We start from the raw sequence: 17,255 nt of genomic DNA on the forward strand, positions 1-17,255 counted from the left end.
TAGTGATAACGACAGTGTTCACAGCGAAAGCGAGTTTTACTCCCCTGAGGAAGAAGAAATAAAAGAAAACATTTCAGGAGAAAGCTAAAAACTGTTGCTAACGCCGAACAACAACATGGCTGAATCCTGAATGACTCAATTTTGTATAAATAGGGGACTACATAGGCGGCAAAATGTAGTTTTTTTTTCCCTGCCATGGAAGTGTACTTGTATACCGAGGAGGAAGCCATTTGCATTACAGCCGTGAATGAGGATTCAAAATGGCGGCTCGGCTCGGTTTTCCCTTTCGGGCGCTCTCGTTTTCTGTTAGAATTTGGTAAAGAAAAAAATTATTATTATTTACCAGCTTAAGGTCGGTCCGTATGGTGAAATACCGTGACCTCGGCATTGAATACTGACCTCAGCCCAGATGGCCTCGCTCAGTACTTTCAAGACCTCGGTCACGGTATTTCACCATACGGACCTCCCAGCTGCTAAATAACGTATATGTATTCTATTCCCTTCTAGCAGGTTTCATTCATTTGGTTTGATAGCATGCAATATTGTTAGCATATCGCTTATCCTACGTGTTTTACATCACTCTACCCACTGGAGAACGAGTGTTGAATATGGTTTACGATATTGCATGGTTGTCAAGACCTGACATCACACATCGGAGACCTAAAACTTCCGCGCTTGCGAGTGAGCAACTGTGACAATTTGTCAACAAACATGGCCGCCAGGTTTTCTTTGTTAACTACAGAAGATTTTGAGAGAATTTTGAAAGCGAAAGATGCGTTAAACACCCAAAAGGAATGTATGTGTATGTATTACAATAATAATAATGGCTTTTTTTCATGGTGTGTCAGATGTATTCCATTCAGCGACTCGTCTTTGACTCATCCAATATCATGCTACCTGAATGGAATATATCTGATATACCACGAAAAAAAACCCCCAGCCAATATTATTTAAATATGTCACTCAGATCAGCGATGTATTTCATATAAAAAATGCGAGTTTTTCAACATGAGAAGATAAACTTCAGATCTTCAAGCCAACGTGTGATTTTCTTTGTATTATATCGACACGTTCACAAACAAAAAGTACCCAAATTTATCAAAACAATTCGTCGATTTCCTCACGAATGACATGCAGAGATTTAGGTCACGGTTTTGATTCTTCATGACCCGGATGGATCTTGTATGAAAAATACGAGTCATGTATTTCCCAGTTAAATACTTAGGTCTGCATTATAGTATATAGTATATTCACTAAGCATTTACTGGATTATAGAAATGTCTTTAAGCAGCATTTACTCTTGTATTCAGTCTTTAGAGCGTAGTCTCTGTTAGTCCCGGTCTTTAATAGCTGGTTAAAGAGTGTCTCTCTAGTTCTTAGTTCATCCTACAGTTAGTACACTTGTGCTGTGTTCACACTTATACCAGTACGAAAGTGGTATAACTGTATCGATACAAAGTATACCGGTACAGTTTAGCGCATCTGTCCACACTAGCGAGAAATGTTTGCGGTTTTCTTTCACGGTAGTTGAAATGCGCGTGCGCGAAACATTTCCGTGGTTACCGAGTAACATCCTTCCGAGAATATGGCGGGTGAAACAACGTGTGTGTGCTTTTTGTAGTCAATGTACAGTCTGTATTTCTGGTGGTCATTTATTCAGTCGAATCGTATAAAACGCGCGAGGCAGTTGAGAAAGAAACAAAGAAAACGAATCTCCCTTTCTCCCCCCTCGCTTTCTCCCTCTTCCCTCCTCTTCCCCTCCCTTTTCCCCTCTTCCTCCCTCTCCCTTTCTCCCCCCTTTCTTTGCTCCATGTAGCTCCACGGTCGTTTTGAGCCATTTTTTGACGTTTTATTCACAGCTGGAAAGCATGTGCATATTGTATTGTATGAATAACCCGGAAGGCGTAGGAATGGTTCATTGCGCTTGCGCATTATATTTGTATCGATACAGAACCGCTTCATCTGTCCACACTACAGCGAAGCGCTACAGTACCGATACTGTACCGGTACGAAACCCATACATTTGTGGGTTTCGTACCGATACAGTTATACCGCTACAGTACTGGTATAGTTGCTAGTGTGGACAGGAGTTGCGGTACGAAAGTAGTTTCGTATCGGTACAAAATCCCTAGTGTGGACAGGGTATTGGTTTAAGTTTTCTGACTTTTCGTTGTCCCCAGCATTTAAAGCTCTGTCTCATAATTAATCCCAGTCGTTTGGGATTGGATTCTTGGTTAGTCCAAGTCTGAAGGGGTCCTGAACAGTCTGGGATTTCTTTCTAGTCAGTGTATTTCTTCTTCATTTGGATATTTAGTGTATGAACGCGATTGTTTTTGTACTATGGATGTTTGTTAACTCTAATAACTGCTGCTGTGAGATGGTGTTAGTGCGTTGTTATGAAGCTGTGTGTTTTAAGTCTTTAGCGGTGTTGCACTAGAGACAGCAGACATTTCACTTTCTTTTTTTCCTGCCGTTTGACTGTTTGCCTTGATTCAGTAAAGGTTATTCTCTCTTGGCTCACATGATCTTTCATGTTGGCACAGCAGTCACACCTTTCTCTGTCTCCCCTTTTCTCTTTCTAGTTTCTGAATGTGTTTTTCTTCTGAATAGTTTATGCTCCCTCCCCTCTTGTTTTTATGGCTTCCACTGTAAGATTGTAACTGAATAGTTAAGTGCAGCCTGTTAATCATACTGGCTTCTTATGTAAAATACATACACTGAACAAAAACTGTCAACACCTTATTTATGGTGTATTTGGTGGTGTTCAGGGCCTTGCGCCATGTGGATTCACTGATTCACGAGACCAGTTTGATATTTCTTTACTTTTCCTTCAAACTCTTTAGAGAAACGCTGTGCTGAATTACAGAGAATAAATTAAACAAAGTTTGGAAAAGGCTTTCCTATTTCTGTTAGTTAAAACCTGTGAGAGTTTGCTCAAGACGCCACATAAAAAAATCAAACCTGCGAAATATTTTCTAACGGTTCGCTATTGGGATCAATGCCGTTTTTAAAAATGCATGAATAAAGTGTATGGTTAGTGTATATTGACTATAAAAATGCCTTGAGGCTTTGGATGTGATGCGTCACAGAACTGTTGAAACACCAGAAAAACTAAACTGAAATTGGACGGTTGAAGAATTACAAGGACTCTGTGTTGTTGTTTTTTTCCTCATCTTCAGCTGTCAGGTTTGGGGAACCTGGACCAGTGACAGCCTCTGATTCTTGGACTTGGCTGACGGGAGTGGAGCCCCATGTGGTCTTCTGTTGTGGTAACCCATCCACCTCAAGACCTGCTGTTTTGTGCTTGTACCTGTCTGTCTAAGTGAAGGAGGCGTCTCTTCTGTACCCGTCAGTCTGAATATAGGGGGCGTGTCCTCTGTACTGGTCAGTCTTGGTGAAGGAAGAGTGTCTTCTGTACCGGTCACTCAATATAGGAGGTGTGTCCTCTGTACCCTTCAGTCCTATTGAAGGAGGCGTGTCTTCTGTACCTGTCCGTCTCAGTGAAGGAGGAGTGTCTTCTGTACCAGTCAGTCTCAATATAGGAGGTGTGTCCTCTGCACTGGTCAGTCTCAGTATAGGAGGCGTGTCCTCTGTGCCGGTCAGTCTCAGTATAGGAGGCATGTCTTCTGTACCTTTCACCCTCAATATAGGAGGCGTGTCCTCTGTACCTGTCAGTCCTACTGAAGGAGGTATGTCTTCTGTACTTGTCAGTCTCAATATAGGAGGCGTGTCCTCTGTACCTGTCAGTCTCAGTATAGGAGGCGTGTCCTCTGTACCTGTCAGTCCTATTGAAGGAGGCATGTCTTCTGTACTTGTCAGTCTCAATATAGGAGGCGTGTTCTCTGTACCTGTCAGTCTCAATATAGGAGGCGTATCCTCTGTACCTGTCAGTCTCAGTATAGGTGTGTCCTCTGTGCCTGTCAGTCTCAATATAGGAGGCATGTCTTCTGTACCTTTCACCCTCAGGAGGCGTGTCCTCTGTGTCTGTCAGTCCTATTGAAGGAGGCATGTCTTCTGTACTTGTCAGTCTCAATATAGGAGGCGTGTTCTCTGTACCTGTCAGTCTCAACATAGGAGGCGTATCCTCTGTACCTGTCAGTCTCAGTATAGGTGTGTCCTCTGTGCCTGTCAGTCTCAATATAGGAGGCATGTCTTCTGTACCTTTCACCCTCAGGAGGCGTGTCCTCTGTGCCTGTCAGTCCTATTGAAGGAGGCATGTCTTCTGTACTTGTCAGTCTCAATATAGGAGGCGTGTCCTCTGTACCTGTCAGTCTCAATATAGGAGGCGTGTCCTCTGTACCTGTCAGTCTCAGTATAGGAGGTGTGTCCTCTGCACTGGTCAGTCTCAATATAGGAGGCGTGTCCTCTGCACTGTTCAGTCTCAGTATAGGAGGCGTGTCCTCTGTGCCGGTCAGTCTCAGTATAGGAGGCGTGTCTTCTGTACCTTTCATCCTCAATATAGGAGGCATGTCTTCTGTACCTTTCACCCTCAGTATAGGAGGCGTGTCCTCTGTGCCTGTCAGTCCTATTGAAGGAGGCATGTCTTCTGTACTGGTCAGTCTCAATATAGGAGGCGTGTCCTCTGTACCTGTCAGTCTCAGTATAGGAGGTGTGTCCTCTGTGCCTGTCAGTCTCAATATAGGAGGCATGTCTTCTGTACCTTTCACCCTCAATATAGGAGGCGTGTCCTCTGTACCTGTCAGTCTCAGTATAGGAGGTGTGTCCTCTGCACTGGTCAGTCTCAATATAGGAGGCGTGTCCTCTGCACTGTTCAGTCTCAGTATAGGAGGCGTGTCCTCTGTGCCGGTCAGTCTCAGTATAGGAGGCGTGTCTTCTGTACCTTTCATCCTCAATATAGGAGGCATGTCTTCTGTACCTTTCACCCTCAGTATAGGAGGCGTGTCCTCTGTACCTGTCAGTCCTATTGAAGGAGGCATGTCTTCTGTACCTGTCAGTCTCAATATAGGAGGCGTGTCCTCTGTACCTGTCAGTCTCAGTATAGGAGGTGTGTCTTCTGTACCTTTCACCCTCAATATAGGAGGCGTGTCCTCTGTACCTGTCAGTCCTATTGAAGGAGGCATGTTTTCTGTGCATGTCAGTCTCAGTATAGGAGGTGTGTCCTCTGTACCTGTTGGTCCTTGTAAAGGACGCACCTCTCTACCTGAAAGTCTCAATATAGGAGATGTGTCCTTTGTACTCGTTTGTCCTCGTGAATCAGGCGTGTCCTCTGTATCCGTCAGTCTCGATGAAGGAGGTATAGCCTCTGTGCAAATCAGTCTCAATATAGGAGGTGTGTCCTCTGTACCTGTTAGTCTCGGTGAAGGAGGTGTGTCCTCTGTTCTAATCAGTCCTGGTGAGGAGGTGTGGCATTCTCCTCTGACAAAGCCCATGGCATTAGAGCCATTGAGGACTGTTAAGGAGCCTCTTCGTCTGTTGGTTTTGCTGCCCATTGAAACAAAATTAAAGACTGAAAGCTGACACCGAGCTGCGAATACAAACAGTCTTTATTTATTTGTGCTTGGTTTTTCATCTCAATTTTGTAGAACATCATAAATATTAAAAACTAATGATGCCAATAATCTAATAAATTAATAAAAAAGGAGTATTAAGATGTTTCATTAAATACTTTCAGACTGCGAAATGTGTTCAGAGTCGCAGCTTTTTGCTGCATATACAGATGCAAAAGCTGCATCATTTTTTGTTTTGTAGTGTTTGGGTTTTGTCTAATTTGTAGATGATAAATGTTGAAAATAACGATAACTCAGCAACCTGAAAGTAGTGCAAAAAATGTTGCTTGCATAAAATGTCTGTTTGGAGTCACTGTCTCGGGACTGTGCAAGCGTGTGTTGATGGATAGGACTGAACGAACCACGAGTTTCTATGGATTAGTGTGTTTATTATGAAACGCTGTCCATTTTTCACGGCAGTGAGATGCTCATAACGTGTGCTGGCAGTGAAATAGAGGGGGTCCTGTGCCACTCTGCCTATTACTGAGTACAAGAGCAAGTGCAGAAAGGCCAAGCTCTGTGCAGACTGGAAATGAGAGGAAGAGAAAAATGCGAGGCAGCTACATCAGTCATTCTTTCTCTGCGCTACTACATACATTAATAAGATAAAGAAAGGTGATTATGGAGAGAGCGATAAGCTGGGAGAATGTGTATAGCTGAAAGCCTTGAGAGAATTCAGAAAAGCTGTGCAAGCTTGCCTGAAAATGATCTTAATCTAATAATATTTGTATTATTCACCAAAAAAGCATTATTTAATCTGGAGCATACAGAGAACTCCTTGAAGACGAAATATTTTTCAGAAAGTATAATTGATTTTTGAATAACTTGGTCAGATAAGTACATAAATACAGCACCAGTGGGCTCGCGTCTCGCAGATAACTCGCAAACAACGACCGTCATGCAAGTCAGACCTGCGGACCTGCAAATATGTTGAAATGGAAAAGTTGATGAAGAGAAGAGAGCTGAGAGGTGAAGGATGTGCGTGAGTTCTTCTTAAAATTTTCTGTAATGTTATGCATTTTCAATATTTGTTAAAAGGATTTAGATTTAAAAATCACTCTAGTGCATACATTAGTCCTCCTTTCCCTCCTCCCCCCGAGAAACATCAGTTCAAATTTCACAGCCATATTTTTATACCCCCATACTGGTTTAACTCTAGGGGTGTTCGCATGGCAACTTTTACTCCGGTGTAGCACCGGGGCTGCCCCGGTAGAGCGTTCACACGGTACAAAGTTATACCGGTGTCGCCCCTGAAAGCTGCTTAAACCGGTGCAAATCTAACCCTGCTCGGGAGGTGGTTTAAGAAATTTACTCCGGAGTAAATGCTAGTTTGCGGGGCAGCACCGATATAAAATGGGCCGTCTGAACGCTACAGGGGTCGACTCGCTACGCGTGAGGAGAGTTGATTACATACGGGCATTGCATAATTTGCATCCTGGTATTTTGCGCTTCCAAAATGGCGAATATATCAACAACAGAACTGCATGTCTTCCAGTGTTGCCAGATTGGGCGGTTTTAAGTGCATTTTGGCGGATTTGAACATATTTTGGGCTGGAAAACGTCAGCAGTATCTGGCAACACTGGTGTCTTCATCCACGTTGTTTTCCCGGCGCTTGGTGATGCCATGACAACCGGGAAAAGGAAGTACATTTTCACGTATGCGCATATTTCATTTCCGCATTATTACTATCGTATAGCACGGTCGCAAAAACTGCCGTGTGAACGCAAGTGGGGCTGCTAACACGCTTCTCTCTAGTAAGCAGGTTTGTGACATGTGAACGCGCCACAAAATTTACACCGGTGTAAGATATATCGCAACAAAATACATCGGTGCAGCATCGATGCAAATATGTGCCGTGTGAACACTCCTTCTGTCCATCCGTATCTCCATCCATCCGAAACACCTTTTTTCTCAGCAACCACAAATCATAGCCACTTAGTACTTGGTACCAAACTTCAGCTTGGGGTTCTATACCGTATATACCGTTTTCAGGTCTGTCGCACATCGACTTCCTGTTTACTGAGTGAGTGTATTTACAAAACATATAGCGTGGATTTACAAAATCAGTCCTCTCAATAACTGCCGGCAACCGGCGATTTTTCCACCTACAAACGCTCCATTGCCGGCTACTCACGGTGGTTTTTCAAAGAATTGAAATTCATAAGTTTTTACTTCATAATTTGTACTTCATAAAAATAAAATGTTGCATTCAGGATCACTCAGAATTCACCATTTAACATCTACATTTTCAAAATTTTCCAGGGGAGGACCCCTGGACCCCCCTCTTTTTTATACATTGCGGCGGCGGCTAACACAGCCTCCGCTCAGCTTACACTTAACATGGATCCCAGACATCCGCTATTTAGCGGAATTCCGCTATTTTTCTAGCCAAAGTCTTTTTTTTTTTTTTTTTTAATCTCTTGTATATCTGTTAAACATGTGTTTAAGTAAAATGACCAGCAGAATACGTTCTGATTTGGTTTGCTTGTTTAGCGATGTTTTTGTCGGCTTCGTTTGTTCTCGTTGACATTCGGGAACACTCGGAAGTTAAATTGACGTAAATACCGCGAGACTGTACGCGATAGAACGAAAAAACTATATGGCTGCGCCCATTTGCTAGAAAACGTGTTTTAACTCCGTTCGTGCTTTTGTTTCTAATGCGTTGAACTTAATTCAATATGTCGTGGAAAGCGTAGTTGCGCTTAGCCAGAGAGGAAGCTGAATCCAAGAAGAGATTAATGAATGTGGGAAATACAGAACTTGAAACAAAAGCTCATGCAAACAGAGTAGCCAAGAAACTATCCAAAAGAGCACTGCAGGAACATCAGAAAAAGCAGAAGGAACTAGAAAAGCACTCGGAGAGCGCAGACCTCCGCCAAGCGGGAAAAAAACCGGAAGGCCAAAATGGTCATACATCTCCGAATGATAAAGAATCATTCCAAAAAATCCTGGATCCAGACGGTGATCTGGATCATCACCAAAATTTAATCATTTGTTCCTTGTCATAATACACACCTTGTGTGAAAATTTCATCAAAATCCGTTCATAACTTGAGTTATTTTGAACACAGACAAACCAACGCCGATGAAAACACAAGGGTTGTTTTACAATCGGTACGTAAGCTAAAAATCACATTTTACACTTATTATCTTAAGATCAAAAGGCTTGACTAAATAAACTTGGTTGTTTATTGTAGCTCTGTGATAGCTCTATTTACCATGCAAAAAAAATCTGGTGATAACGTTATTTTTGGTGAATGTATGGCAATATATGTCATATTTAGCAAAATTACTCGTCTCATTTAGAAAAAGTGCTTTTTTGACCACAGGTAGCTCCAAAAGGGATGCACTTAAACCATTCTTTATACCATAAAACACATATTTGGTTCCATATCATTGGAAACATAGTTAAGTTTTAATGTTGAATGCCAGTAAGTTTTCAGACTATTTTGATCAAATTAGTATGGAATTGTGTCAAAAAAACATCCTCTCCGAGACAGCTAATTTTTCAATATAAAATAACATATCTAAAATGATTATTTTCATCCTAAAATGTGGTCAAGATATTGGGACATAAATATTAGAGACAACTAACACAAAGCTTACAGCCTTCTATTTAAAAGCACTATGGAAGTAGTGCAGTGGTTCTCAACCGGGGGGGCGCGCCCCCCTGGTGGGGCGCGGAGGTACTCCAGGGGGGTCGCGAGTAGGCTTCATGTATGGAGAAAAAAAAAAATCTGGGGCTAACAGGCTATAGTAGCTAAGCAGATGCAACACATTTACCCATGTCAAAATGCAGGACATTGGACTATTACATACAAATCAATACTATTATAAAATCTATCATCAATCTATCATAAAATCTTGTGTGTAGGTTATTTTAAGCCCGTGATGCGAACATGACGCAACGTCACGTGAGTGAGTCTGCATACCGTGGCCACCGTGTGAGTGCTTGCCACACACACACTAGTCTGGTTTCTTGCCGAGTTAACTCGTGCCGACTCTCGCTAGTCTACTATCATCAATCCATCGATACAGCGCAAAACCCAAACAGTCTTTTTAAAGACTACTACCCCACACTGTATTTTTGCTTTCCCCATTTCAGCTCTACCCAAATAATTTGTTGTTTTTGTTGTTTTCTTACTGCTAGTCTACTATGGATAATGCTACTACTGCTGCTACTACTACTACTACTAATAATAATAATAATGATAATAATAATAATAATAATAATCTAGCCCAGGGCTAGCTAGCTAGCTATCTATCTATCTATCTATCTATCTATCTATCTATCTATCTATCTATCTATCTATCGGTCGATATAAGGTGCTGTAGGTCGGGTGGCGTCACTGCGGGTGAGTGTGTTTGGGGGGGCGGGGCGAGAAGAGGGGCCCCCAACTGCAATGAACCAGCTTTGGTGGGGCCCAGGTTGCAAAAGATTGAGAACCCCTGAAGTAGTGGATTCTGAATTGTCAAAAAAAAAAAAAATGTCCTCTCCGAGAATCACTTCATTTGTTTCTCCCAGCCCTGCTTAAAGCTACACTTAATCTTGTTATAATACAAACTATTACACATGCCTATCTGTTCTTTAACTTGTCCTTCACTTAAAAACTGGTACAAGAACCAGTTTGAATCAATTTGAATTTTGGACCCCTGTGACACAAACTTTGTGCCCTGATTGTAAAACAACCCATAACCTCCTTGGCGGAGGTAATGAGATGAACTATGGATACTATTGTTATATTATAACAAAATCAGTGGAATATTTAGGCAAGTATATTCTTCAAAGCTACATTTTCGTCTAATTTTTATAAATATTTTTTTTTGCCACTTATGTCATAGATTACAAAATATGGCATCAAATAGATACACATTATTGTTAAATTCTGTTGCTTTTCTATGTTAAATCTATGTAAAAAATGTGTTCGATAGCATCTTTAAATGTTAAAATCTCAACAGCTTCAGGGGGCTTTGCCCCCTGTACCCCTAGCAGGGGCGCTGCCCCTGCACCCCGCAAAGGGCTTGCAGGCCCCTTGACCCATGCTGATAGTTTCTTACATTCCTCTGTTTTTTTCAATTACTGCTGGGATCCCTTAACCTCTGCCTATTACTCTTTCTTACTTGCCCCTTTCTTAGAAATATATTGAGAGTGCTGCAAAATTTTCGTCACACTTTTCTCAGCAACTACAAAGCACAACTGCTTGATATTTGGTACCGAGCTTCAGCTTGGGGTTCTATACCGTGTATACCATTTTCAGGTCTGTTGCACATCGACTTCCTGTTTACAGATTTGATACATTTACAAAACATATGGCGTGGATTTACACAATTTTCATAACACTTTTCTCAGCAACTACAAATCACAACTGCTTGATATTTGGTACTGAGCTTCAGCTTGGGGTTCTATACCGTGTCTACCATTTTCAGGTCTGTCGCACTATGACTTCCTGTTTACAGACTTGATATATTTATGAAACATATAACATGGATTTACAAAATTTTCGTAACACTTTTCTCAGCAACTACAAATCACAACTGCTTGATATTTGGTACCAAGCTTCAGCTTGGGGTTCTATACTGTGTCTACCATTTTCAGGTCTGTCGCCCTATGACTTCCTGTTTACAGACTTAATACATTTACGAAACATATAGCGTGGATTTACAAAATTTTCGTAACACTTTTCTCAGCAACTACAAATCACAACTGGTTGATATTTGGTACTGAGCTTCAGCTTGGGGTTCTGTACCGTGTATACTGTTTTCAGGTCTGTCGCACATCGACTTCCTGTTTACGTAACTCATAGAGTGGATTTTGACGCTATTTCAAGAAGCAAAATGCTACTTCAAAATGACAGTTTCCCAGGATGCTATTTGAAATCCCTGGGTAGACACACTGCTCTTTACTTACTTGTTTCAGGGTTCATTATTTGTTGAAGTCAACATTCGTAACTAGAAAAGCACTCGGAGAGCGCAGACCTCCGCCAAGAATCCTTTTAAAAAATCCAGGATCCAGAAGGTGATCCGGATCACCGCCAAAACTTAATGGAATGTTAGTTGTGCCCAGTCACACCTCTGGAAAAATTTTCAGAGCAATCCGTTCATAACTTTTTCTGTAATGTTGCTAACAGACAAACCAACAAACAAACAAACCAACGCTACCGAAAACACAACCTCCTTAGCGGAGGTAATAAGTGTCCTATTCCTTCGATTGCTTGCATTCTGGTATAAGCGAGAACGGGGGGATACGTAAGTGAGCAGTAGCTCACAGTTGATCTCGTTTCAGACAATGTTCACTAAATGCTTCGTCACTGGATTTTATTTCATGTTAATGAACTCTGAATCGTTCTCCGTTTACCTTGACAGAAAGCAAAGCCACTTTCAAGTGGACAAATCAAGTTCAGCTTTAATGTTACTTTATGTAAGATGAAGGAAGGGGCGGGGCTTCCAAAGAGCATCAGTTCATATCGGCGAGTTCAAAACACCTGCGCAGCTGTCAGTCATTCCACATTCATATGTCGACTGGCTCAGCTGCATTTTTTTTGGGGGGGGGGGGTCTCCCCATACTCTGATGCTCAAGGTTAGCAGGTCCAATGTAGTCACACAGTCCTGTGCAAAAGTCTTAGACTCTCTATTTTTTTTTCCATACAAACTTTGTTATAGATTTCTATTTTATGACTTCTACATTATCGAGTCAGTCCAAAAACATTTTAGAGTTCCAAACGTTCGTTCGTTTATTTTACAGAAAAAAAAGTTTGTATCTGAGCAGCACATTACATAAGAGAGCACTTTTCAGATTAAAAAAGAAATCATAATGAAGGCTACTGGGATTTGGTGCAAAATGAAGAAGCGAGTGTGACAGTCAAAGTGTCCAGAAGAACTGGGGCTGGTTCTGCAAGATGCTCAGTAAAACCTACAGCTCATTTCCGCATAAAACTGCACTCATTGGACCTCAGACTACTATTTTTTTATGTTGAAACATTTCATTTCATTATTTTTAAGCCATTTTTGGTCAACAGCATTTCTTTGCATGTGCCTAAGACTTTTGCACAGGGCTGTAAATCTAAATGTTTTGGTATTTTTTTTTTTTTTCATCTCACCCTTCATCTATACATCATGCAATTCCCAGAATACCTCCATTTTAGTCTAAGAGCCTTACAAAAATCCTGGTGTGTCCTTCGTGTTTGATAACTCTATTGTAATCGTAATGGATTTTAAAGTGATAACCTTCTTCTTCTTCTTCTGGCTGCCCCCGATTAGGGGTCGCCACAGCGGATCTTTCGTCTCCATTGCTCCGTCTTCCGCATCCTTCTCTACCACACCTGCCACTTTCATGTCCTCGCTCACCACATCCATGTATCTCCTCTTTGGCCTTCCTCGTTTTCGTTTGCCTGGCAGCTCCATCCTCAACATTCTCCTTCCAACATGCTCTGCATCTCTTCTCAGGATGTCCCCGTACCATCTCAGTCTCATCTCTCTTAGCTTAATTCACAAGCTCTCCACATGTGCTGTCCCTCTGACATGCTCGTTCCTTATCCTGTCCAACCTTGTCACTCCCATCGCAAACCTTAACATCCTCAACTCCACCACCTCCAACTTTGCCTCCTGTCTCTTCATTAAGGGGACAGTCTCCAATCCGTACACCACAACTGGTCTCACTACTGTCTTATACATCTTACCTTTCACTTTTGCTGGGACCTTCCTATCACAAATGACTCCCGAAATCCTTCTCCAGCTGCTCCACCCTGCCTGCACTCTCTTTCTCACCTCACTATCGCAGCCCCCATTTTCCTGCACAGTTGACCCCAGGTACTTGAATTCACCAACTTTCTTTACGTCTACTCCTTGCATCTTCACTACACTCTCATCCCCGTTCTCAGTGATGCACATGTATTCTGTTTTGCTACTGCTCACCTTCATTCCTCTTCGTTCCAACGCATACCTCCAGCTCTCCAAACCCAACTCAACCTACTTTCACCACATATCACAACATCATCCGCAAACATCGTGTTCCATGGTGACTCTTGCCTCACTTCGTCCGTCAAGCTATCCATCACTATGGCAAACAAAAAAGGACTCAAAGCAGATCCTTGATGGAGTCCCACCTTCACCTTGAACCATTCAGTCATTCCAGCTGCACACCTCACTGCTGTTTCACTGTTCTCATACATGTCTTGCACCACTCTGATATACTTCTCATTCACACAATACCATAACTCATCTCTCGGCACTCTATCGTATGCCTTCTCCGGGTCTACAAACACACAATGTAGCTTTCTCTGGCCTTCCCTGTACTTCTCCATTAACATTCTTAAAGCAAAAATTGCATCTGACGTGCTCTTCTTTGGCATAAACCCGTACTGCTGTTCACAGTTTGCTGCCTCTCTTCTCAATCTCGCCTCCAATACCCTTTCCCATAGCTTCATGGTGTGACTAACACTTTAAAAAATTGTCTTCAAAATCTGATTTATTAGCTTCTTAAAGCTGACATTTATGACAGGATATCTGTTTAGGGATACGATGTAATTCAGCTTAAGCTCCTGAAGCGTAGTGTACTCAACAAAACTAATATGCTTTGACAAGATCTCCTTTACACCTTGTTTAATTCCTGTTTCTTTAAGGAAGTTTGGATGTTTCATCCCGTATTTAAAAACTTGAAAACATCTGTACTCCAGGTCCTCTTTCTCCATTCCTCTGAGCTTTATACTTGATCATATTTTCTTAACCTTAGAACTTGGCTTTATAATGTTTGTATTCCTCAGATCCTAAAATCATTTGCTCATTTTAATCACACATACTTACAAAGTAAGGAAATAAAACAGTGCTGTTATAGGAAAATAATCAGTGACATGGTGATGTGATGCAACACTAGGGCTGGGTAAAAAAAATCGATTTTGGATCGATTTCATTTAAATTTCGCACTATCGATTCACAGGGCATGAGATTGAGTCCCCCCCCCACAACACAATCTCGTGTGTTGTGTGATTTTCCTCCCTCAGCCGTCTCGTGCGAGATGACGCAGCTGCGCAGTCGTACGTCGTGACGTTCAAGCACGCACACAAAATGGCTGAGGCAGGGAAAACACCGCTCGGCAAGCCGTCTCAAATGAAATCTGACGTGTGGAATCATTTCAAATTTAAAACGGCAAAGGACGAAGAGCTTGATAAAACCAAGGTAGTTTGCAAGATATGCCAAGCAGAGCTCAGTTATTGTAGGAATACTACAAACCTCAGAAACCACCTGACAAGGTACCACACTACGCTAGTCTGGCTAACGCAACTTCAAAGCTCTGCGAGCATTGGTCTGGCATAGATATTAAGCCCAACCGTTTCCCAAAGTGCGTGGTTGACCCGCCTCCCTGAAATGCCTGTGACGAAGCTTAAACCAATCACATCACTCTTTCCTCTGACGTATGTGACGCAACGGGGCTAACTGGTAGATTAAACTCTTACCGAAGCCGGTCGGGAGCAAGGCGAAAACGTCCTTCCTTTCAATAAATACCTCCAGGGCTGCTCTTTGCTCCATTTTCAATGAGAACTTCCCGTTGAATGCTTTCAATACAGCATCTACCGCTGTGTCAAAGGCTTGCCGCTGCTCCATGTTCATAATGTTTCTAGTGAATGAAGCGCTTCCGGCATAGATTCTGTAAACAATCTATGGTTTCCGGTCGCAGTTCTACTACGTCACTGCCTTGAACACGCCTCTACCCAGGGCCGTTGGAGATGCTCAAAGTTGATTGGCTCCCGATTTTTCGGGAGCTTGGAAGAGCTGGAGATAGCTTGCCTTGCCAGACTAAGTTCGCAACAGCCCCCCGTGTTGCGTCACACTTAGGATGGGCGGGCCCAGGCTAACACTACGCTGGCCTTAGCTTCCGACAACAAGCCGCCCGGAGCAAAACAAAAGAAACTGAAGGACCTGCTAGCGTTACCATCAGAGTCTCCGCAGGCCATAAAGATAACAGAGGCCATCGCAACTTTTGTTTGCAGAGATTTACGCCCATACTCGGTAGTGGAACATGAAGGATTCAGGCAGCTCATGCAGGTACTCGAACCACGCTACGTCACGGTGCAACGTAAACATCTGACTGAAACTGTGATACCCATGATGTATACATCTGTGAAAGACGTGATACGAATGAAAATGCAGTCAAATGAAAAGGAGGATCCACTGTTAGCTCGCCTGGCAAAGCACTACCTCTGTCCCAGGAGAGGGTGTTTTCCACTGCGGGTGGTAATGTCACTGCCAAAAGGAGCTGCATCACCCCAGAACACGTCAATGAGCTCCTTTTTCTCAACAAGAATCTCTCAGTCTATTAAGCGTGACAGTTTAAGTTTACTGTCTTCGTTTTGTTAATATTAATACTTTTGTTAATATTTTTTGTTAATATTTTTTCACTTAAACAATACAATTTGCTGTAACGTTTATTTGCACTTTTTTAATTACAGGAAGATAAGACAGTTTTGTTTACAGTTACGTGTGAACTGTCAAATTTACAAAATAAGACGTGTATTTTGCAACGTATTGTATGGAGGTATTTTCATTATTTAAGAGCAGATTGAATTGATTCAGATTGAATCATATTGAATCAAATCAAATCGTGATTAATCAGTTTAAAACCCTAAGAATCGAAATCGAATCGATCGAGGAAATTGACTGTGATACCCAGCCCTCTGCAACACGATGGATTATTTTCCTATAAATAACAGCATGTCATAAATAGGCGTTTTATTCCTCTTATACCACAGTGATTTGCTGTTTTATTTACTAAAGAACATACTTTTTATCCATTTATAGTTACATTTGATGTTGAACATCTGTGAAACGAGGTGGTTCCTGTTACTGCTTACATGAGAGCAGCTATTAGAAGAAGCAGCATGTCTCCTCTGCATTTGACCCATCTGAAGCAGTGAACACACACACACACAAGTGAGCAATGAGCGTACACGCGCACATACCCAGAGCAGTGGGCAGCTATGCTACAGTGCCTGGGAAGCAGTTGGGGGTTACGTGCCTTGCTCGAGGGCACTTCAGCCCAAGGCTACCCCATGTTAACCTAACCGCATGTCTTTGGACTGTGGGAGGAAACCCACACGGACACGGGGAGAACACGCAAACTCCACACAGAAAGGCCGCTGTCGACCGTTGGGCTCGAACTCAGAACCTTCTTGCTGTGAGGCGACAGTACTAACCACTCCACCACCATGTCACCCTACTAACAGCAGTTTCCTTACCCTTCTCTCTGTCTCTCACTGTTTCGCTCTCTCACTGTCTGTCTGTCTTGGTTAACAAGACCCAAAAAAAAAAGTTCTGACATTTATTTTGAGACGTCACCATGGCTGAAAACTTCTTACTGTTACAAAATGCTGAAACTGGAGACTCCTTCCGTAAACAAATCTTGCATCATATGTTTTTATTACGATTGTACAAATACAAACGTCTACTTAGCTAGCTAGTTAATGTTATACTTAAATGATGGACATGTAACAAGTCACCCGATTCACAATAGTGGGTTCATGATTTGATATTCATGTTTTTTTTTTATTAATTTATTTATTTTTATGTTCTTTACCAACTTAAATATTCCTTTTGTTTCATTTTCTTAATAGCCAACAATTATTATTTACACACATTGATAAAGATTGGAGTAAAATATAATAGTCTATTAACTAAAATATTCCTTTTATTAAAAATGAAAAGGTTAAGAACAAATAGACCTTTCCTTAATAAACTTTTATGAACATTTGTACTACC

At 42.0% G+C, this 17,255-nt stretch overlaps 1 protein-coding gene across 6 annotated transcripts in view; it reads left to right on the forward strand.

Moving 5' to 3' along the window:
- gpat2 (glycerol-3-phosphate acyltransferase 2, mitochondrial) overlaps window positions 1-17,255 on the forward strand; it is a 446,786-nt gene that overhangs the window by 190,842 nt on the left and 238,689 nt on the right. The window contains exon 1 of one of the 6 annotated variants that reach the window (XM_060931297.1): window positions 3,237-3,269. The exons of the other annotated variants lie outside the window; for them this stretch is intronic. The gene's annotated coding sequence lies outside the window, so the exon portion shown is untranslated. Of the gene's footprint in view, window positions 1-3,236; window positions 3,270-17,255 lie in introns of those variants that run through there. 6 annotated transcript variants of the gene reach the window in all.

The sequence above is a fragment of the Neoarius graeffei genome, chromosome 10 (genome assembly GCF_027579695.1).
Source record: "Neoarius graeffei isolate fNeoGra1 chromosome 10, fNeoGra1.pri, whole genome shotgun sequence".
Taxonomy (NCBI): Eukaryota; Metazoa; Chordata; class Actinopteri; order Siluriformes; family Ariidae; genus Neoarius; species Neoarius graeffei.